This window comes from Arachis hypogaea, chromosome 5 (assembly GCF_003086295.3).
Source record: "Arachis hypogaea cultivar Tifrunner chromosome 5, arahy.Tifrunner.gnm2.J5K5, whole genome shotgun sequence".
Classification (NCBI taxonomy): Eukaryota; Viridiplantae; Streptophyta; class Magnoliopsida; order Fabales; family Fabaceae; genus Arachis; species Arachis hypogaea.
The window spans coordinates 73,309,640-73,334,099 of record NC_092040.1 but is presented as its reverse complement, the minus strand read 5'-3'; the positions used below and the strand labels follow the sequence as shown (position 1 = coordinate 73,334,099).

The 24,460-nt window shown below is 40.3% G+C and overlaps 2 non-coding genes across 2 annotated transcripts; both read left to right on the top strand.

Annotated features, from left to right (window-relative positions):
• The first annotated feature begins 8,636 nt into the window (after positions 1 to 8,636).
• Positions 8,637 to 8,744, top strand: LOC112804989 (small nucleolar RNA R71). The gene has a single exon (XR_003203605.1). It is a non-coding gene; the product is annotated as a small nucleolar RNA R71 (small nucleolar RNA).
• Positions 8,745 to 19,428: 10,684 nt separating this feature from the next.
• LOC112804912 (small nucleolar RNA R71) lies at positions 19,429 to 19,536 on the top strand. The gene has a single exon (XR_003203528.1). It is a non-coding gene; the product is annotated as a small nucleolar RNA R71 (small nucleolar RNA).
• The last annotated feature ends 4,924 nt before the right edge of the window (positions 19,537 to 24,460 follow it).

Here is a 24,460-nt window from a genome sequence, read left to right as displayed (position 1 = left end):
TTATAACCCACAAACTAACCGACAAGTGCACCGGGTCGTACCAAGTAATACCTTACGTGAGTAAGGGTCGATCCCATGAGGATTGATGGATTAAGCAACAATAGTATTTGATAGGCTTAGTTAGACAAACAGAAAAGAGTGTTTTGGTATTCAAAGAGCATTAAACAGTAAATTAAGAATTTCAGAAAGCAAGCAGCAATGAGTTGGGAATAAAATATTGAGAAAACAGTTAAGGCTTCAAAGTTATCTATTTTCTAGATTGATTTTTATTACTAACTAATTTAATCATGTAAGATTTAATTTCATGGAAAACTATATGTGACTAGACCCTAATTCCTTAGACCTTCCTAGTCTCCTCTAAAATTCATCAACTGCCAATTCCTTGGTCAATTAATTCCAATTAGAAGGTGAAGTTCAAATTCCAGTTTATATGCCACGAAAATCCTAATTATCCAAAAATAAGGGGATTATATGTCACGTATCATGTTAAATACAAACAATTAGAAATTTAGGATAATATGTTTTCAAGCCGTTGTTCAAGTAAAGAGCTTTTTCAAGTTTTAGGTCATACTTCCGTTCCACCCAAATTCATAAAATGAAGAACGAAAACAATTATTAAAATATAAATAAAAACATGGATTAAATTAGAAAGATCAAATGAATTAATCCATACAAATAGATAGAGCTTTTAACCTTAACAATGAAGGATTAGTTGCTCACGGTTCAGAGAAGAAAAATAAGGGTTCTAGTAAAAATGTACTATCTTTTCAATCTGATGGCATTAGATCCCTTTTTATAACTAATCCTAATAAATTTAAAATCTAATTATCTAAAATTAAAAATAATATCTTTTCCTAAAAAATAATATTTGAATTTAAATTCGAATTAATTAACTAGTCTTTAGCTGATGTGTGGGGACCACTTGTTTGTCCATTCTGCAGCTTCTAATCTGTGTTTTCTGGGCTGGAAAATGGGTCAAAACGCGGCCCAAAATCGACGCCAGCAATTTCTATAAATTCTGCAGATCGCACACGTCATGCGACCGCGTCGTCCACGCGTTCGCGTCATCCAGCGTTTTTCCTTGCCACGCATGCGCGTCATCTACGCGTTCGCGTCACTCGTGCAGATTCCAATCCACGCGTACGCGTCAGCCACACGTTCGCGTTGCTGTGATTTTCTCCATTTCGCACGGACGCGTGAGTCATGAGTCCGCGTCGCTTCTCACTGGTCATCTCCTTGGTTTCTTCTCTTTCTCTGCAGAAACTTCATCCAATCCATCTGAAAGCTACCTAAAATAAATAAAATTAGACAAAATTTAAAATAGTATCCATAGTGGCTAAAATATAATTAATTCTTAATTAAATTCAACAAATTAGATTTAAATTCACTAGGAAAAGATAGACAAGATGCTCACGCATCAGAGGTCGTAAGGGCAAATGATGACCTCTTCGCGTGGACACCATCAGACATGCCGGGATTAGATCCTGAGGTCATGTCCCACCGACTAGCCATGAAATCAAACGCCAAACCAGTAGCCCAACGGTAAAGAAAGATGTCTCAAGAAAGGGCCGACGAAGTTGCCAGACAAACAGTTGGGTTGTTAGAAACAGGATTCATCAAAGAGCTTGGCTACTCGACATGGTTGTCCAACGTCATCCTAGTCAAAAAAGCCAACGGAAAGTGGAAAATGTGCGTTAACTATTCCGACCTAAACAAAGCATGCCCAAAAGACTCTTTCCCCCTCCCCAAACATCGACACCTTGGTAGAGTCGGCACCAGGGTATCGTTTTCTCAGCTTCATGGAAGTATACTCTGGTTATAACCAGATCCCAATGCACTGATCTGGCGAGGATAAAACAGCATTCATAAAGCCAGGAGGCACCTACCCCTACAAAGCAAAGCCATTTGGGCTGAAGAACGCGAAAGCCACCTATCAAAGGCTAATGAGCAAGGTTCCATGACCTCATCGGCAATACAGTAGAAGTGTACGTCGATGACATCTTGGTAAAGACAGCAGAACCGAACAGACTAATAGACGACCTCCAAGCTGTCTTCAAAGCACTAAGAGAATTCAAAATGAGGCTCAACCCACTCAAATGCGCATTTGCCATGGAAGTAGGAAAGTTCCTAGGATTCATGATAACTCAAAGAGGGGTAGAGGCTAACCCGGACAAGTGCGAAGCCGTCCTCAAAATGACAAGCCCAGGATGCGTCAAAGATGTGCAACGACTCACCGGGAGGCTCACAGCCCTGTCCCAGTTCCTTGGAGCCTCGACAGAAAGGGCTCTCCCATTCTTCATCCTAATGAAGAAAGGAATTGCCTTCGAATGGACCCCGGCATGTGAAGAAGCGTTTAGCCATTTCAAAAAGATACTTGGTAGCGCGAAATTGTGAACAATACTTTTCACAACTCTCATAATCCCCGGTCATGAACCCCAAAAACTTGGTGTTCAATACCATGGCATTACACAACTTCGCACAACTAACCAGCAAGTGCACTGGGTCGTCCAAGTAATAAACCTTACGCGAGTAAGGGTCGATCCCACGGAGATTGTTAGTATGAAGCAAGCTATGGTCATCTTGTAAATCTTAGTCAGGCAAATTCAAGTGGATATGGTGATGAACGAAATAAACATAAAGATAAAGATAGAGGTACTTATGTAATTCATTGGTAGGAACTTCAGATAAGCGCATGAAGATGCCTTCCCTTCCGTCTCTCTGCTTTCCTACTGTCTTCATCCAATCCTTCTTACTCCTTTCCATGGCAAGCTCATGTAGGGTTTCACCGTTGTCAGTGGCTACCTCCCATCCTCTCAGTGAAAACGTTTGCCTATGCTCTGTCACAGCATGGGGTAATCAGCTGTCGGTTCTCGGTCAGGCCGGAATAGAATCCATCGATTCTTTTGCGTCTGTCACTAACGCCCCGCCTGCTAGGAGTTTGAAGCACGTCACAGTCATTCAATCATTGAATCCTACTCAGAATACCACAAACAAGGTTAAACCTTCCGGATTCTCTTGAATGCCGCCATCAGTTCTCGCCTATACCACGAAGATTCCGGTTAAAGAATCCAAGAGATAAACACTAGAGCCTTGTTTGCTTGTAGAACAGAAGTGGTTGTCAGTCACTTTGTTCATGAGTGAGAATGATGATGAGTGTCACATAATCATCACATTCATCAAGTTCTTGAGTGCGAATGAATATCTTGGACAAAGAACAAGCGGAATTGAATAAAAGAATAGTAATTGCATTAATACTCGAGGTACAGCAGAGCTCCACACCTTAATCTATGGTGTGTAGAAACTCCACCGTTGAAAATACATAAGAACAAGGTCTAGGCATGGCCGTGAGGCCAGCCTCCCAATGATCTAAGATAGCATAAAATGAAGATAGCTACCAAAGTCTCCCAATACAATAGTAAAAGGTCCTACTTATAGAAAACTAGTAGCCTAAGGTTTACAGAAATGAGTAAATGACATAAAAATCCACTTCCGGGCCCACTTGGTGTGTGCTTGGGCTGAGCAATGAAGCATTTTCGTGTAGAGACTCTTCTTGGAGTTAAACGCCAGCTTTAGTGCCAGTTTGGGCGTTTAACTCCCATTTTGGTGCCAGTTCCGGCGTTTAACGCTGGAATTCCTGAGGGTGACGTTGAACGCCGGTTTGGGCCATCAAAACTTGGGCAAAGTATAGACTATCATATATTTCTGGAAAGCCCAGGATGTCTACTTTCCAACCCCGTTGAGAGCGCACCAATTGGGCTTCTGTAGCTCCAGAAAATCCACTTCGAGTGCAGGGAGGTCAGAATCCAACAACATCTGCAGTCCTTTTCAGTCTCTGAATCAGATTTTTGCTCAGGTCCCTCAATTTCAGCCAGAAAATACCTGAAATCACAGAAAAACACACAAACTCATAGTAAAGTCTAGAAAAGTGAATTTTAACTAAAAACTAATAAAAATATACTAAAAACTAACTATATCATACCAAAAACATACTAAAAACAATGCCAAAAAACATACAAATTATCCGCTCATCACAACACCAAACTTAAATTGTTGCTTGTCCTCAAGCAACTGAAAACCAAATAAGATAAAAAGAAGAGAATATGCAATGAATCCCAAAAACATCTATGAAGATCAGTATTAATTAGATGAGCGGGGCTTTTAGCTTTTTGCCTCTGAATAGTTTTGGCATCTCACTCTATCCTTTGAAATTCAGAATGATTGGCTTCTTTAGGAACTTAGAATCCAGATAGTGTTATTGATTCTCCTAGTTAAGTATGATGATTCTTGAACATAGCTACTTATTGAGTCTTGGCTGTGGCCCAAAGCACTCTGTCTTCCAGTATTACCACTGGATACATACATGCCACAGACACATAATTGGGTGAACCTTTTCAGATTGTGACTTAGCTTTGCTAGAGTCCCCAATTAGAGGTGTCCAGGGTTCTTAAGCACACTCTTATTGCCTTGGATCACAACTTTATTTCTTTCTTTTCTCTCTTTTTTTTCGATTTTTTTTTCATAGCTTTTTCTTGTTTCAAGAATCATTTTTATGATTTTTCAGATCCTCAGTAACATGTCTCCTTTTTCATCATTCTTTCAAGAGCCAATATTCATGAACCACAAATTCAAGATACATATGCACTGTTTAAGCATACATTCAGAAAATAAAAATATTGCCACCACATCAAGATAATTAAACTGTTATAAAATTCAAAATTCATGCAATTCTTTTTCTTTTTCAATTTAAGCACGTTTTTTATTTAAGAGAGGTGATGGATTCATAGGACATTCATAACTTTAAGGCATAGACACTAAGACACTAATGATCACAAGACACAAACATGGACAAACATAAGCATAAAATTCGAAAAACAGAAGAATAAAGAACAAGGAAATCAAAGAACGGGTCCACCTTAGTGATGGCGGCTCTTTCTTCCTCTTGAAGATCCTATGGAGTGCTTAAGCTCCTCAATGTCTCTTCCTTGTCTTTGTTGCTCCTCTCTCATGATTCTTTGATCTTCTCTAATTTCATGGAGGATGATGGAGTGTTCTTGATGCTCCACCCTTAGTTGTCCCATGTTGGAACTCAATTCTCCTAGGGAGGTGTTGATTTGCTCCCAATAGTTTTGTGGAGGAAAGTGCATCCCTTGAGGAATCTCAGGGATCTCATGATGAGTGGGGTCTCTTGTGTGCTCCATCCTCTTCTTAGTGATGGGCTTGTCCTCATCAATAGGGGTGTCTCCCTCTATGTCAACTCCAACTGAATAACAGAGGTAACAAATGAGATGAGGGAAGGCTAACCTTGCCAAGGTAGAGGACTTGTCCGCCACCTTATAGAGTTCTTGGGCTATAACCTCATGAACTTCTATTTCTTCTCCAATCATGATGCTATGGATCATGATAGCCCGGTCTATGGTAACTTCGGACCGGTTGCTAGTGGGAATGATTGAGCATTGGATGAACTCCAACTATCCTCTAGCCACGGGTTTGAGGTCATGCCTTCTCAATTGAACCGGCTTTCCTCTTGAATCTCTCTTCCATTGGGCGCCCTCTTCACATATGACTGTGAGGACTTGGTCCAACCCTTGATCAAAGTTGACCCTTCTAGTGTAAGGATGTTCATCTCCTTGCATCATAGGCAAGTTGAACGCCACCTTCACACTTTCCGGACTAAAATCCAAGTATTTCCCCCGAACCATAGTAAGATAATTCTTTGGATTCGGGTTCACACTTTGGTCATGGTTCTTGGTGATCCATGCATTGGCATAGAACTCTTGAACCATCAAGATTCCGACTTGTTGAATGGGGTTGGTAAGAACTTCCCAACCTCTTCTTCGGATCTCATGTCGGATCTCCGGATATTCACCCTTTTTGAGTGAAAAAGGGACCTCGGGGATCACCTTCTTCAAGGCCACAACTTCATAGAAGTGGTCTTGATGCACCCTTGAGATGAATCTTTCCATCTCCCATGACTCGGAGGTGGAAGCTTTTGCCTTCCCTTTCCTCTTTCTAGAGGTTTCTCCGGCCTTGGATGCCATAAATGGTTATGGAAAAAATAAAAAGCAATGCTTTTTCCACACCAAACTTAAAATGTTTGCTCGTCCTCGAGCAAAAGAAGAAAGAAGAGTGTAGAAGAAGAAGAAATGAGGAGAAAGGGAAAGGCTTTGTATTCGGCCAAAGGGGAGAGAGATGGTGTTGAAGGTGTGTGAAAATGAAGGAGTGAAGGAGGGTTTATATAGGAGAAGGGGAGAGGGATGTTCGGCCATTTGAGGGTGGGTTTGGGTGGGAAAGTGGTTTGAATTTGAATGGTGGGGTAGGTGGGGTTTTATGAAGGATGGATGTGAGTGGTGAAGAGAAAGATGGGATTTGATAGGTGAGGGGTTTTTGGGGAAGAGGTGTTGAGGTGATTGGTGAATGGGTGAAGAAGAGAGAGAGTGGTAGGGTAGGTGGGGATCCTGTGGGGTCCACAGATCCTGAGATGTCAAGGAAAAGTCATCCCTGCACCAAATGGCAAACAAAATCACGTTTTTAGCCATTTCTGGCGTTAAACGCCGGGCTGGTGCCCATTTCTGGCGTTTAACGCCAGCTTCTTGCCCCTTTCTGGCGTTTAACGCCAGTCTGGTGCCCCTTTCTGGCGTTTAACGCCAGTCTGGTGCCCCTTTCTGGCGTTAAACGCCCAGAATGGTGCCAGACTGGGCGTTAAACGCCCAACAGCTAACCTTACTGGCGTTTAAACGCCAGTGGGTGCGTCCTCCAGGGTGTGCTATTTTTCTTCCTGTTTTTCATTCTGTTTTTGCTTTTTTTCATTGATTTTGTGACTTCTCATGATCATCAACCTACAAAAAAGAGAAAATAACAAAATAAAATAGATAAAATATAACATTGGGTTGCCTCCCAACAAGCGCTTCTTTAATGTCAGTAGCTTGACAGAGGACTCTCATGGAGCCTCACAGATACTCAGAGCCATGTTGGAACCTCCCAACACCAAACTTAGAGTTTGGTTGTGGGGGTTCAACACCAAACTTAGAGTTTGGTTGTGGCCTCCCAACACCAAACTTAGAGTTTGACTGTGGGGGCTCTGTTTGTCTCTGATTTGAGAGAAGCTCTTCATGCTTCCTCTCCATGATGACAGAGGGATATCCTTGGGCCTTAAACACCAAAGATTCTTCATTCACTTGAATGATCAACTCTCCTCTATCAACATCAATCACAGCCTTTGCTGTGGCTAGGAAGGGTCTGCCAAGGATGATGGATTCATCCATGCACTTCCCAGTCTCTAGGACTATGAAATCAGTAGGGATGTAATGGTCTTCAACTTTAACCAGAACATCATCTACAAGTCCATGGGCTTGTTTTCTTGAATTGTCTACCATCTCTAGTGAGATTTTTGCAGCTTGCACCTCAGAGATTCCTAACTTCTCCATTACAGAGAGAGGCATGAGGTTTACACTTGACCCTAAGTCACACAAGGCCTTCTTGAAGGTCATGGTGCCTATGGTACAAGGTATTGAAAACTTCCCAGGATCCTGTCTCTTTTGAGGCAGTTTCTGTTTAGACAAGTCATCCAGTTCCTTGGTGAGCAAGGGAGGTTCATCCTCCCAAGTCTCATTTCCAAATAACTTGTCATTTAGCTTCATGATTGCTCCAAGATATTTAGCAACTTGCTCTTCAGTGACATACTCATCCTCTTCAGAGGAAGAATACTCATCAGAGCTCATGAATGGCAGAAGTAAGTCCAATGGAATCTCTATGATCTCATTTTGAGCCTCAGATTCCCATGGTTCCTCATTGGGGAACTCATTGGAGGTCAGTGGACGTCCATTGAGGTCTTCCTCAGTAGCATTCACTGCCTCTTCCTCCTCCCAGAATTCGGCCATGTTGATGGCCTTGCACTCTCCTTTTGGATTTTCTTCTGTATTGGTTGGGAGAGTACTAGGAGGGAGTTCAGTAATTTTCTTGCTCAGCTGTCCCACTTGTCCTTCCAGGTTTCTAATGGAAGACCTAGTTTCAGTCATGAAACTTTGAGTGGTTTTGATCAGATCAGAGACCATGGTTGCTAAGTCAGAGTTATTCTGCTTAGAACTCTCTGTCTGTTGCTGAGAAGATGATGGAAAAGGCTTGCTATTGCTAAACCTGTTTCTTCCACCATTATTGTTATTGAAACCTTGTTGAGGTCTCTGTTGATCCTTCCATGAAAGATTTGGATGATTCCTCCATGAAGGATTATAGGTGTTTCCATAGGGTTCTCCCATGTAATTCACCTCTTCCATTGAAGGATTCTCAGGATCATAAGCTTCTTCCTCAGATGAAGCTTCCTTAGTACTGCTTGGTGCATTTTGCATTCCAGACAGACTTTGAGAAATCATATTGACTTGTTGAGTCAATATTTTATTCTGAGCCAATATGGCATTCAGAGTGTCAATCTCAAGAACTCCTTTCTTCTGACTAGTCCCGTTGTTCACAGGATTTCTTTCAGAAGTGTACATGAATTGGTTATTTGCAACCATTTCAATCAGTTCTTGAGCTTCAGTAGGCGTCTTCTTCAGATGAAGAGATCTTCCAGAAGAGCTATCCAAAGACATCTTGGATAGTTCAGAGAGACCATCATAGAAAATACCTATGATGCTCCATTCAGAAAGCATATCAGAAGGACACTTTCTGATTAATTGTTTGTATCTTTCCCAAGCTTCATAGAGGGATTCTCCGTCCTTCTGTCTGAAGGTTTGGACTTCCACTCTAAGCTTACTCAATTTTTGAGGTGGAAAGAACTTTGCCAGGAAGGCATTGACTAGCTTTTCCCAAGAGTCTAGACTTTCTTTAGGTTGAGAGTCCAACCATGTCCTAGCTCTGTCTCTTACAGAAAAAGGGAATAGCATAAGTCTGTAGACCTCAGGGTCAACCCCATTAGTCTTGACTATGTCACAGACTTGCAAGAACTCAGCTAAAAACTGATGAGGATCTTCTAATGGAAGTCCATGGAACTTGCAATTCTGTTGCATTAGAGAAACTAGTTGAGGCTTAAGCTCAAAGTTGTTTGCTCTAATGGCAGGGATAGAGATGCTTCTCCCATAGAAGTCGGGAGTAGGTGCAGTAAAGTCACCCAGCACCTTCCTTGCATTGTTGGCATTGTTGTTGTTTTCGGCTGCCATGAGTTCTTCTTCTTTGAAGAATTCGGTCAGGTCCTCTAAAGAGAGTTGTGATTTGGCTTCTCTTAGCTTTCTCTTCAAGGTCCTTTCAGGTTCAGGATCAGCTTCAACAAGAATGCCTTTGTCTTTGCTCCTGCTCATAAGAAAGAGAAGAGAACAAGAAAATGTGGAATCCTCTATGTCACAGTATAGAGACTCCTTTAGGTGTCAGAGGAAAGGAAAAGTAGAAGATAGGAGTAGAAAATTCGAACTTATCAAAGTGAGATGGAGTTCGAGTTTTGCATTAAGGGATAGTGTTAGTCCATAAATAGAAGGATGTGAGAAGAAGGGAAGTGATTTTCGAAAATTAAGTAAAAAATTTGAAAACATTTTTGAAAAACATTACTTAATTTTCGAAAATGAAAGTGGGAAAGAAATAAAATGATTTTTTTGAAAAAGATTTTGAAATTAGAAATAAAAAAGATTTGATTGAAAATTATTTTGAAAAAGATGTGGTTAAGAAGATATGATTGGTTTTAAAAAGATGTGATTGAGAAGATATGATTTGAAAAACATTTTAAAAAGATTTGATTTTGAAAATTAAAAACTTGACTAACAAGAAAAGATATGATTCAAACATTAAACCTTTCTCAACAGAAAAGGCAACATACTTGAAATGTTGAATCAAATCATTAATTGATAGTAAGTATCTTTGAAAAAGGAAAGAAATTGATTTTGAAAAAGATTTGATTGAAAAATTGATTTGAAAAAGATTTGATTTTGAAAAAGTTTGAAAACTTGAAAAAAATCTGATTTGAAAACAAAATCTTCCCCCTTGTGCCATCCTGGCGTTAAACGCCCAGAATGGTGCACATTCTGGCGTTTAACGCCCAAAACTATACCCTTTTGGGCGTTAAACGCCCAACCAGGTACCCTGGCTGGCGTTTAAACGCCAGTCTGTCCTTCTTCACTGGGCGTTTTGAACGCCCAGCTTTTTCTGTGCAATTCCTCTACTGTATGTTCTGAATCTTCAATTCTCTGTATTATTGACTTGAAAAGACACAAATTAAAAATATTTTTGGATTTTTAATAATAAGAAAAAATCAAAATGCAACAAGAATCAAATAACAATGCATGCAAGACACCAAACTTAGCAGTTTGTATATTACTGACACTAACAAAATGCATATGAGACACACAAAACACTCAAGTCAATAGAATTCAAAGATCAGAGTAAGAAAATTATCAAGAATTACTTGAAAATTCTTAATACACATGAATGAATGCATGCAATTGACACCAAACTTAACATGAGACACTAGACTCAAACAAGAAATTTTTGGATTTTATGATTTTTTTTGTGTGTTTTTCGAAAATTAAGTGGAAAAAGATATCAAAATTCTTAATGAGAATTCCAGGAATCAGTGCAATGCTAGTCTAAGACTCCGGTCCAGGAATTAGACATGGCTTCACAGCCAGCCAAGCTTTCAAAGAAAGCTTCGGTCCAAAACACTAGACATGGCCAATAGCCAGCCAAGCCTTAGCAGATCGCTGCTCCAAAAGCAAGATTGATAGAAATCAACAAGCTCTTGTGATGATAAGTTGAAACCTCGGTCCAATGAGATTAGACATGGCTTCTCAGCCAGCCAGATTTCAACAAATCATCATGAAACTCTAGAATTCATCTTCAAAAATTTCGAAAAAAAATACCTAATCTAAGCAACAAGATGAACCTTCAGTTGTCCAAACTTGAACAATCCCCGGCAACGGCGCCAAAAACTTGGTAGCGCGAAATTGTGAACAATACTTTTCACAACTCTCATAATCCCCGGTCATGAACCCCAAAAACTTGGTGTTCAATACCATGGCATTACACAACTTTGCACAACTAACCAGCAAGTGCACTGGGTCGTCCAAGTAATAAACCTTACGCGAGTAAGGGTCGATCCCACGGAGATTGTTAGTATGAAGCAAGCTATGGTCATCTTGTAAATCTTAGTCAGGCAAACTCAAGTGGATATGGTGATGAACGAAATAAACATAAAGATAAAGATAGAGGTACTTATGTAATTCATTGGTAGGAACTTCAGATAAGCGCATGAAGATGCCTTCCCTTCCGTCTCTCTGCTTTCCTACTGTCTTCATCCAATCCTTCTTACTCCTTTCCATGGCAAGCTCATGTAGGGTTTCACCGTTGTCAGTGGCTACCTCCCATCCTCTCAGTGAAAACGTTTGCCTATGCTCTGTCACAGCATGGGGTAATCAGCTGTCGGTTCTCGGTCAGGCCGGAATAGAATCCATCGATTCTTTTGCGTCTGTCACTAACGCCCCGCCTGCTAGGAGTTTGAAGCACGTCACAATCATTCAATCATTGAATCCTACTCAGAATACCACAGACAAGGTTAAACCTTCCGGATTCTCTTGAATGCCGCCATCAGTTCTCGCCTATACCACGAAGATTCCGGTTAAAGAATCCAAGAGATAAACACTAGAGCCTTGTTTGCTTGTAGAACAGAAGTGGTTGTCAGTCACTTTGTTCATGAGTGAGAATGATGATGAGTGTCACATAATCATCACATTCATCAAGTTCTTGAGTGCGAATGAATATCTTGGACAAAGAACAAGCGGAATTGAATAAAAGAACAATAGTAATTGCATTAATACTCGAGGTACAGCAGAGCTCCACACCTTAATCTATGGTGTGTAGAAACTCCACCGTTGAAAATACATAAGAACAAGGTCTAGGCATGGCCGTGAGGCCAGCCTCCCAATGATCTAAGATAGCATAAAATGAAGATAGCTACCAAAGTCTCCCAATACAATAGTAAAAGGTCCTACTTATAGAAAACTAGTAGCCTAAGGTTTACAGAAATGAGTAAATGACATAAAAATCCACTTCCGGGCCCACTTGGTGTGTGCTTGGGCTGAGCAATGAAGCATTTTCGTGTAGAGACTCTTCTTGGAGTTAAACGCCAGCTTTAGTGCCAGTTTGGGCGTTTAACTCCCATTTTGGTGCCAGTTCCGGCGTTTAACGCTGGAATTCCTGAGGGTGACTTTGAACGCCGGTTTGGGCCATCAAAACTTGGGCAAAGTATGGACTATCATATATTGCTGGAAAGCCCAGGATGTCTACTTTCCAACGCCGTTGAGAGCGCGCCAATTGGGCTTCTGTAGCCCTAGAAAATCCACTTCGAGTGCTGGGAGGTCAGAATCCAACAGCATCTGCAGTCCTTTTCAGTCTCTGAATCAGATTTTTGCTCAGGTCCCTCAATTTCAGCCAGAAAATACCTGAAATCACAGAAAAACACACAAACTCATAGTAAAGTCCAGAAAAGTGAATTTTAACTAAAAACTAATAAAAATATACTAAAAACTAACTATATCATACCAAAAACATACTAAAAACAATGCCAAAAAGCATACAAATTATCCGCTCATCAATACTCTCGGAACCGCCTGTGCTTAGCAAACCCAGAGAAGGAGAACCCTTGTACTTATACCTAGCTGTGAGCACACAAGCCATGGTGGCAGTCCTTGTCCGAGAAGAAGAAGACAAGACCCAACCCCCAATATACTTCATTAGCAAATTACTCCAAAGGGCGGAGTTAAAGTTCACTAAGTTGGAAAAGTTGACTTATGCCCTACTAACCTTGTTCAGAAGACTAAAGTAGTATTTCCAAGGGCACGTGATCATCCTGAGAACCAACCAAGCCATTCGGCGGGGATAGCCTACGAGCAGTCGATCAAGTTTGATTTCCCAGTCTCCAACAACCAAGTAGAGTACAAAGCACTGATAGGAGGATTAATTCTAGCCAAAGAAGTCAGAGCATCAACGGTAGAAGTTAACAGCGACTCTCAGATCATCACATCCTAGATAAACGGCAGCTACCAGGCTAAGGATACACTACTACAAAAATACCTAGAAAAGGTCAAAGAGTTCTGCAAAAACTTCGAAGAGATCGTAATCCAGCATGTTCCTAGGGAAAGGAACGCCCGAGCGGACCTCCTCTCCAAGCTATCAAGCACTAAATCTGGGGCAGGGAACAGATCTCTAATCCAGGGATTAGCAACTGATGAGCGGATAATTTATACGCTTTTTGGCATTATTTTTAGGTAGTTTTAGTAGGATCTAGCTACTTTTTAGTATATTTTTATTAGTTTTTAAGCAAAATTCACATTTCTAGACTTTACTATGAGTTTATGTATTTTTATGTGATTTCAGGTATTTTTTGGCTGAAATTGAGGGACCTGAGCAAAAATCTGATTCAGAGGCTGAAAAAGGACTGCTGATGTTGTTGGATTCTGACCTCCCTGCACTCGAAATAAATTTTTTTGAGCTACAGAAATTTAAATGGCGCGCTCTCAACTGCGTTGGAAAGTAGACATCCTAGGCTTTCCAGCAATATATAATAGTCCATACTTTGCTCGAGTTTTGACGATGCAAACTAGCGTTCAAACGCCAACTTCCTACCCTATTCTGGCATTAAACGCCAGAAATAGGATTGAAGCTGTAGTTAAACGCCCAAACTGGCATAAAAACTGGCGTTTAACTCCAAGAAAAGTCTCTACACATGAAAGCTTCAATGCTCAGCCTAAACACACAGCAAGTGGGCCCCGAAAGTGGATTTCTGCACTATTTACTTATCTATGTAAACCCTAGTAACTAGTTTAGTATAAATAGGACTTTTTACTATTGTATTAGGCGTCTTGGTTATTTTGGTTCCCCCTATGGGGCCGAAGCCAATGAACACCATTATCACTTATGTATTTTCAACGGTGGAGTTTCTACACACTATAGATTAAGGTGTGGAGCTCTGCTGTCCCTCGAGTATTAATGCAAAGTACTATTATTCTTCTATTCAATTCATGCTTATTCTTATTCTAAGATATCCATTTGCACAAAAGAACATGATGAATGTGATGATTATCTGACACTCATCACCATTTTCAACTTATGAAGGCGTGCCTGACAAACACTTCTGTTCTACATGAAAACAAGCTTGAATGCGTATCTCATGGATTCCTGGTTCATGCGTTTGATTGTCTCTCCTGACAACAGAGCCTTCAATTCCTTGAGATCAGAGTCTTCGTGGTATAAGCTAGAACTAATTGGCAACATTCTTGAGATCTAGAAAATCTAAACCTTGTCTATGGTATTCCGAGTAGGATCTGGGATGGGATGACTATGACGAGCTTCAAACTCATGACTGTTGGGCGTAGTGACAGATGCAAAAGGATCACTGGATCCTACGTAACCCGTAGCTAGACCATTTTCACTGAGAGGACGGGAGGTAGCCATTGAAAATGGTGATCCCCAACATACAGCTTGCCATGGAAAGGAGTATGAATGATTGAATGAAGACAGTAGGAAAGCAGAGATTCAGAAGGAATAACGCATCTCCATACGCTTATCTGAAATTCCCACCAATGAACTACATAAGTATCTCTATCTTTAGTTTATTTATCTTTTAATTATCAAAACTCCATAACCATTTGAATCCGCCTAATTGAGATTTACAAGATGACCATAGCTTGCTTCAAGCCGACAATCTCCGTGGGATCGACCCTTACTCACGTAAGGTTTATTACTTGGACAACCCAGTGTACTTGCTGGTTAGTTGTGCGAAGTTGTGAAAAAGAGTTGAGATTACATTTGTGCGTACCAAGTTGTTGGCACCATTGAGATCACAATTTCATGTACCAGCAACCGAACCAGTGATCGTCTTGTGCGCAACACAAACTCTAAGCTCTCCATCATGGATAGACCCTATCTCCCGATACCTGGAGCACGGAGAAACACCCCTAAGAGAGAAAGAAGCATGAGCCATCAGAAGGGAAGCCCCCAAATATGTGATCATACAGGGACAGGTGTACAAGTGAGGGCTCCACCAACTCCTGCTCAAATGCCTACGCCCCGACCAGACGGACTACGTCCTAAGCAAAGTCCATAAGGGTTGCTGTGGTCACCATATTGGAGGAAGTTCGATAGCAAGAAAGATCATCCGAGCAGGATATTACTGGCCCACAATGATCTCGGACACCCAGGAGTTCGTCAGGAAATGCAAGAAATGCCAAGAAAATGCCAACTTCCATAAGGCTCCACCTGAAGAGCTCAGCACGATGATGGCACCCCGAGCTTTCGCCCAATGGGGAGTCGACCTCCTTGGGCCATTCCCACCTAGGCGAGGACAAGTAAAATACTTGATAGTCGCCATAGACTATGATGAGCGGATAATTTATACGCTTTTTGGCATTGTTTTTAGGTAGTTTTTAGTAGGATCTAGCTACTTTTAGGGATGTTTTTATTAGTTTTTATGTAAATTCACATTTCTGGACTTTATTATGAGTTTGTGTATTTTTCTGTGATTTCAGGTATTTTTTGGCTGAAATTGAGGGACCTGAGCAAAGATCTGATTCAGGCTGACAAAGGACTGCTGATGCTGTTGGATCCTGACCTCCCTGCACTCGAAATGGATTTTCTGGGGCTACAGAACACCAAATGGCACGCTCTTTACGGCACCAAAAACTTGAGAGTTGGCGCCGTTGAGAGCGTGCCATTTGGAGTTCTGTAGCTCCAGAAAATCCATTTCGAGTGCAGGGAGGTCAAGATCCAACAGCATCAGTAGTCCTTTGTCAGCCTGAATCAGCTCTTTGCTCAGGTCCCTCAATTTTAGCCAGAAAATACCTTAAATCACAGAAAAACACACAAACTCATAGTAAAGTCCAGAAATGTGAATTTTACATAAAAACTAATAAAAACATCCCTAAAAGTAGCTAGATCCTACTAAAAACTACCTAAAAACAATGCCAAAAAGCGTATAAATTATCCGCTCATCACAACACCAAACTTAAATTGTTGCTTGTCCCTAAGCAACTAAAAATCAAATAGGATAAAAAGAAGAGAATATACTATAAATCCCAAAATATCAATGAATATTAGTTCTAATTAGATGAGCGGGACTTGTAGCTTTTTACCTCTGAATAGTTTTGGCATCTCACTTTATCCTTTGAAGTTTAGAATGATTGGCATCTATAGGAACTCTGAGTTCAGATAGTGTTATTGATTCTCCTAGTTAAGTATGTTGATTCTTGAGCACAGCTACTTTTATGAGTCTTGGCCGTGGCCCTAAGCACTTTGTTTTCCAGTATTACCACCGGATACATAAATGCCACAAACACATGACTGGGTGAACCTTTTCAGATTGTGACTCAGCTTTGCTAAAGTCCCCAGTTAAAGGTGTCCAAAGCTCTTAAGCACACTCTATTGCTTTGGATCACGACTTTAACCACTCAGTCTCAAGCTTTTTACTTGGATCTGCATGCCACAAGCACATGGTTAGGGACAGCTTCATTTAGCCACTTAGGCCTGGATTTTATTTCCTTGGGCCCACCTATCCATTGATGCTCAAAGCCTTGGATCCTTTTTACCCTTGCCTTTTGGTTTTAAGGGCTATTGGCTTTTTCTACTTGCTTTTTCTTTTTTCTTTTATTATTATTTTTTTGCCATTTTTTTTCGCAAGCTTTTTATTCACTGCTTTTTCTTGCTTCAAGAATCAATTTTATGATTTTTCAGATCATCAATAACATTTCTCTTTTTCATCATTCTTTCAAGAGCCAACAATTTTAACATTCATAAACAACAAAATCAAAAAATATGCACCGTTCAAGCATTCATTCAGAGAACAAAAAGTATTGTCACCACATCAATATAATTAAACTAAATTCAAGGATGAATTCGAAACTTATGTACTTTTTGTTCTTTTGTATTAGAAACATTTTTCATTTAAGAGAGGTGAAGGATTAATGGAATTATTCATAGCCTTAAGACATAATTACTAAATACTAATGATCATGTAGTAAAGACTCAAAACATAGACAAACATGAAGCATAAAAATCGAAAAACAGAAAAATAAGAGCAAGGAGATTAAGGAATGAGTCCACCTTAGTGAGGGTGGCATCTTCCTCTTGAAGAACCAATGGTGCTTTTTGAGCTCCTCTATGTCTCTTCCTTGCCTCTGTTGCTTGATCCCTAGTAATTTTGGTGCTTCTATCCTTTAGTTACTCCCAATAGTTGTGTGGATAAAAATGTATCCCTTGAGGCATCTCAGGGATTTCTTGATGAGGGAATTCCTCATACTCTTGTTGAGGTCCATGAGTGGGCTCTCTTGATGTGCAGTCAAATGCTCTATTACTGAGCTATGGACCCTTGAGATGAATCTCTCCATCTCCCATGACTCAGAGGTGTAAGCAATTACCTTCCCTTTCCTTTTTCTTGAGGTTTCTCTGGCCTTAGGTGCCATAAATGGTTATGGAAAAACAAAAAAGCTATGCTTTTGCCACACCAAACTTAGAATGTTGCTCGTCCTCGAGCAATAGAAAAAAGAATAGAAGAAGAAGTGGAGGAGAGGAAGAGAGAGGGTAGTAGGTTCGGTAATTTAGGGTGGGTTTGGGTGGGAAAGAGATTTTTAAATTGAAGGTATGTGGGATTTATGGGGAAAAGTGGATGGATGTGAGTGGTGAAGAGTGTTTGGGGGATTGTGTGAAGAAGGGAGAAGGTGAGTTGAGGTAGGTGGGGATCCTGTGGGGTCCACAGATCCTAAGGTGTCAAGGATTTATCATCCCTGCACTAATTAGGCTTGTAAAACGCCCTCTGCATGCAATCCTGGCGTTTAACGCCAGACTGAAGCTTGTTTCTGGCGTTAAACGCCCAAATGTAGCATGTTTCTGGCGTTTAACGCCAGCCTGATGCTTGTTGCTGGCGTTAAATGCCAGCTTTCCTTAGGGTGCAATCCTGGCATTTAAACACCAGACTGCTGCATGTTTCTGGCGTTCAACGCCAGATTCATGCTCTATTCTGGCATTGAACGCCAGCCAGATGCTCCTTACTGGCGTTTAAACGCCAGTAAGCTCTTCCTCCAGGGTGTGCTTTTTCTTTTGCTGTTTTTTATTCTGTTTTTAATTTTAGCAATTGTTTTGTGACTCCACATGATCATAAACCTAATAAATCATAAAAGAACAATAAAAATAAAAATTAGGTTGCCTCCCAATAAGCGCTTTTTTAATGTCAATAGCTTGACAGTGAGCTCTCATGGAGCTTCATAAATGTTCAATGCATTGTTGGGACCTCCCAACACCAAACTTAGAGTTTGAATGTGGGGGTTCAACACCCAACTTAGAGTTTGGTTGTGGCCTCCCAACACCAAACTTAGAGTTTGACTGTGGGGGCTCTGTTTGACTCTGCATTGAGAGAAGCTGTTCATGCTTCCTCTTATTACCAAATAACTTGGAATTTAGCTTCATGATGGCTCCTAGATATTGAGCAACTTTCTCTTCAGTTACATCTTCATCCTCTTCAGAGGAAGAATAGTTTTCAGAGCTCATGAATGGTAAAAGGAGGTTCAATGGAATCTCTATGGTCTCTAGGTGAGCCTCAGATTCCTTAGGTTCCTCAGTTTGGAACTCCTTTTTGTTCAGAGGATGTCCCAGGAGGTCTTCCTCACTGGGATTCATGTCCTTCTCATCCCTTGTGCATTCGGCCATATTGATTTTATCAATGGCCTTACACTCTCTTTTTGGATTCTCTTCTGTATTGCTTGGGAGAAAACTAGGAGGAGTTTCAGTGATTTTCTTACTCAGCTACCCCACTTGTGCCTCCAAACTTTTAATCGAGGACCTTGTTCCACTCATGAAACTTAAAGTGGCCTTAGACAGATCAGAGACTATGTTTGCTAAGCTAAAGGGACTCTGCTCAAAATTCTCTGTCTGTTACAGAGAAGATGACGGAAAAGGCTTACTATAGCTAAACCTGTTTCTTCCACCATTATTAAAGCCTTGTTGAGGCTTTTGTTGATTCTTCCATGAGAAATTTGGATGATTTCTCCATGAGGAATTATAGGTGTTCCCATAGGGTTCACCCATGTAATTTACCTCTGCCATTGCAGGATTCTCAGGATCATAAGCTTCTTCTTCAGAAGATGCCTCTTTAGTACTGTTGGATGTATTTTGCCATCCATTCAGACTTTGAGAAATCATGTTGAATTGCTGAGTCAACATTTTGTTCTGAGCCAATATGGCATTCAGAGCATCACTTTCAAGAACTCCCTTCCTCTGAGGCATCCCATTATTCACGGAATTCCTCTCAGAAGTGTACATGAATTGGTTATTTGCAACCATGTCAATAAGTTCTTGAGCTTTTGCAGGCATTTTCTTTAGGTGAATAGATCCACCTGCAGAATGGTCCAGTGACATCTTAGAGAACTCAGATAGACCATAATAGAATATATCTAAAATGGTCCACTCTGAAAGCATGTCAGAAGGACACCTTTTGGTCATCTGCTTGTATCTTTCCCAAGCTTCATAGAGGGATTCACCATCTTTTTGTTTGAAGGTCTGAACATCTACTCTAAGCTTGCTCAGCTTTTGAGGAGGAAAGAATTTAGCCAAGAAGGCCGTGACCAGCTTATCCCAAGAGTCCAGGCTATCTTTAGGTTGTGAATCTAACCATGTTCTAGCTCTGTCTCTTACAACAAAAGGGAAAAGCATGAGCTTGTAGACTTCAGGATCTACTCCATTAGTCTTAACAGTCTCACAGATCTGCAAGAACTCAGTTAAAAACTGGTAGGGATCGTCTGATGGAAGTCCATGAAACTTGCAGTTCTGTTGCATTAGAGCAACTAGTTGAGGCTTTAGCTCAAAATTGTTTGCTCCAATGGCAGGGATTGAGATGCTTCTTCCATCAAATTTGTAAGTAGGTGTAGTATAATCACCAAGCATCCTCCTTGCATTATTGTTGTTGGGTTTGGCTGCCATATCCTTTTCTTGTTAGAAACTTTTAGTAAGGTTGTCTCTAGCTTGTTGAAATTTAGCTTCTCTTAGTTTCCTCTTCAGACTCCTTTCAGGTTCAGGATCAGCTTCAACAAGAATGTCTTTTTCCTTGTTCCTGCTCACATGAAAGAGAAGAGAACAGAAAAATAAGAGGAATCCTCTATGTCACAGTATAGAGATTCCTTTATGTTAGTAGAAGAAGAAAGGAATAGAAGGAGGAAAAGGTAAGAATCCAAACACAAGGGGGAGGAATGATTTCAAATTCTTAAGTAGAAGAGAAGTGTTAGTAGATAAATAAATAAATAGAAGAAGGTGAGAGAGAGGATTTTCGAAAATAAATTTTGAAAAGGGGTTAGTGATTTTCAAAAATTAAGAGAAGGAATAAAATTAAAATTAAAATTTGAAACAGTTAGTTAATTAAAAGAATTTTGAAAAAGAGGGGGGTAATTTTCGAAAATTAGAGAGAGAAGAGCAGTTAGGTGGTTTTGAAAAAGATAAGAAATAGTAAAACAAACAAAAAGTCAATTAGTTTGTTGAAAAAGATTTGAAATTCAATTTTGAAAAGATAAGAAGTTAGGAAAGATATTTTCAAATCAAATTTTTGAAAAAGATATGATTGAAAAAGATATTTTGGACACAATTTGATTTTAAAAATTAAAATTGATTACTTGACTAACAAAAACTAAAAGATATGACTCTAGAATTTAAAGGTTGAACATTTCTTAACAAGAAAGTAACAAACTTCAAATTTTTGAATCAATCACATTAATTGTTGGTGAAGTTTTCAATTTTGAAATAAAGATAAGAAAAGATTTTGAAAATAAATTTAAAAAATTTTCAAAAATAATAAAAAAATGAAAAGATTTGATTTTTGAAAAAGATTTTGAAAAGATAGGACTTTTAAACTTGAAAAATTGACTTGACTTATAGGAAATAGCTAAGTTTTGAAAATTTTTGACTAAGTCAAATCAAATTTTCGAAAATTATGAGTAAAATAAGGAAAAGATATTTTTTTTTGAATTTTTATTGAGGAAAGAAAAAAACACAAAAATGACTCACAACATGAAATTTATGAATCAAAACACATGATGTATGCAAGAACACTATGAATGTCAAGATGAACACCAAGAACACTTTGAAGATCAAGATGAACATCAAGACTTATTTTTGAAAAATTTTCAAGAAAAGAAAAACATGCAAGATACCCAACTTAGAAATTTTTAATGCTTAGACACTATGAATGGAAAAATGCATATGAAAAACAACAAAAGACACAAAACAAGAAAATATGAAGATCAAACAAGAAGACTTACCAAGAACAACTTGAAGATCATGAAGAACACATGCATGAATTTTCGAAAAAAAAAGAATGCATAAATTTTAAAAACATGCAATTGACACCAAACTTAAAATTTAACTCAAGACTCAAACAAGAACACAAAATATTTTTGGTTTTTTATGATTTTATTAATTTTTTTGGTTTTTTTTCGAAAATTATTATTAGAAAAATGAAAAACAAAGAAAAATAAATTTTTGAAAACTTTTTGAAAACTTTTTTGAAAAGAAAATTACCTAATCTGAGCAACAAGATGAACCGTCAATTGTCCAAACTCAACGGCGCCAAAAACTTGGTGCACGAAATTGTGATCTCTAACAATGGCATTCAACTTGGTATGTGCATTTATAACTCAGCACTTTCTTCATAACCTCGCATCACTAACCAGCAAGTGTACTGGGTCGTCCAAGTAATAAACCTTACATGAGTAAGGGTCGATCCCACAGAGATTGTTGGTATGAAGCAAGCTATAGTCATCTTGTAAATCTCAGTTAGGCGGATTCAATTGGTTATTGTTCATATCTTGGGTCGAGCTGTCCGACCCGAGATGTTCTACAGACAAAGCGATCGACCACTTCAGGTTAGGACAATCCGACTTCTCTCAAAGAGCTTGGCCAAGTCACGAGAAAGCCCAAACAAAGGGCCCAAATAGAGGAACACGCCCCAGATCCTAAGGCAGCCCAAAGCCTACAAGAGAAGGGCGGTTCCCTTGAAGATAAGATGACCTCACTTAAAGATAAAGATAAGATAACTAACTTATCTTATCCAAAAAGGTCACTCCACACCATTATAAATACACTGGAGCACCCAGGTATAACTCATACTCTGATTCTACTCAATACCTGCTTAATACCCTTGCTAACTTAAGCATCGGAGTCCCTTGCAGGTACCCCCCACCCTCCGGGGACGAAGGATCAGCAGCACTTTCAGTCCCGCAAGTCGAACACACCAGCTCCGGTCACAATACACCAGCCGGACACGTCCGTTCCGACCAACACAGAAGATCTCGACCAAGATCAACCTACAGTTTCAGGTAACCGTCAGAACATTGGCGCCGTTGCCGGGGAACCTGGAAGTCATCCTAACACCATGGCGGACAACCATGACAACGACTATGACTCAGGTTTGGAAGATAGAACGCCGTACAAGAGCATGTATGCTATACTTAAAGATACTCCAGAATCTAATGGGCACAAAAATTCATCAAATCCGGGGGTGATAGAAATGCTTCAAGATCGATTAAAGCAACTTGAGAAAGAAGCCCAACATCAACACAAAAAAGAAGAGGATCTACATCGGAAGATAAGGCGGCGCCGAGAATTAGAAGATAAGCTTATAAAACTCGAAGCTGATCTCAAAACTAAAGCTACTCGATCCACCCCAGAGGATAGCTCTCACAAAGATCAACATCCATTCACCAAGGAAATTATGAAGACCAAAATTCCAAAAGATTTCAAACTTCCGAATATGACTCTGTATGATGGCACCTCGGACCCCAACCACCATCTCAGCAACTTCAGAAGTAGGATGTACCTCACTGACACCTCAGATGCAGTTCGCTGCAAAGCCTTTCCGATAACTCTTACCAAGACAGCCATTAGATGGTTCGACAACCTACCTCCAAAATCCATCTCGAGTTCTGACAACCTGGCCAAAAAGTTCCTGGCCAGATTTTCCACACAAAAGGACAAAGCCAAACACGCACCCAGCCTACTAGGAATCAAGCAAGGAGATCGGGAGAGCCTTCGTAACTACATGGAAAGATTCAACAAAGCATGCATGGACATACAAAGTCTACCAACAGAATCTGCCATCATGGGCCTCATAAACGGCCTACGAGAAGGACCATTTAGTTAATCTATATCAAAGAAGTCCCCAGTATCCCTAGACGAAGTACAAGAACGGGCACATAAGTACATTAACATGGAGGAGAATTCTCGACTTGGGGAAGCCTCGAGGTTCGATTCCGCCTACCGAGATAAAGATAAAGAATCCAAGAAGAAGGAAGATCGCTTCGGGGAGAAAATAAAAAAATATCATAACTACACCCCTCTTAGGGTATCCTTGGTAGATGTTTACAAAGAGGTCTGCCATACGGAGAAAATACCCCCAGCTCGGCCACTCAAAGGCAAAAGGGGAGGAGGAAATCGGAACAAATACTATGAGTATCACAATCACCGAGTCCGAAGACATTCCACTAACGAATGCTTTGACTTGAAAAACGTCATAGAGAAATTAGTAAGGGAAGGAAAACTAGATCAGTTCCTGGCCAATCGGGACAAAGAACCGAGAAAAAGAAGAAGGGATGAAGATGTCGGACGACCTGAACGATCACCCCGCACACCGAACAGACATGTCCACGTGATACACGGCGGATTTGCTGGAGGAGGAATCTCCAAATCATCCCGCAAGCGACACCTCAAAGAAGTATACCATGTCGAAGGCAAGAAAGAGGTACCAAACATCCCAGCAATCACATTTACCAAAGAAGATGCATCCGGAATCATCTCAGGACACGACGACCCCATGGTCATAACAATCATATTGGCAAACGCCAACCTCCACCGTACATTAATTGACCAAGGAAGCTCCGCCGACATCTTATTCAAAACTGCCTTCGACAAGCTCGGCTTAGAAGAAAAAGAGCTAAGAGCATACCCGAACAGCCTGTTCGGACTTGGGGATACCCTAGTACAGCCACTGGGATACGTATCATTACATACAACCTTCGGAAAGGGGAACTAATCCAGAACACTTAAGATAGACTATATCGTGGTCGACGTAAGCTCAGCCTACAATGCGTCACTGTTATAAGGAAAGTCTAAACCTCCGAGGCGAAGGAGGAGAGTTCCACACAATCGAATTCGACAGAGATCAGAGACGAGAAGAACTCCACCCACGACCCGAAGGAGAAATAGAAAGAGTCCAGATCGGAGATACCTCGGACAAAACAACTAATATTGGCACGATCTTGACAGGAGACACAAAAGAATCATTAATACGGTTTCTACGAGATAATGCTGATCTCTTCGCATGGAAAGCTGCCGACATGCCAGGCATAGATCCCAAACTAATGAGCCACAAGCTGGCAGTCTACCCGGTGTAACATCCCGCATTTTTGAAAATCTAATTATAAATAAATTGTGATTTTATTTTATTAAGTTTAAACTTTAT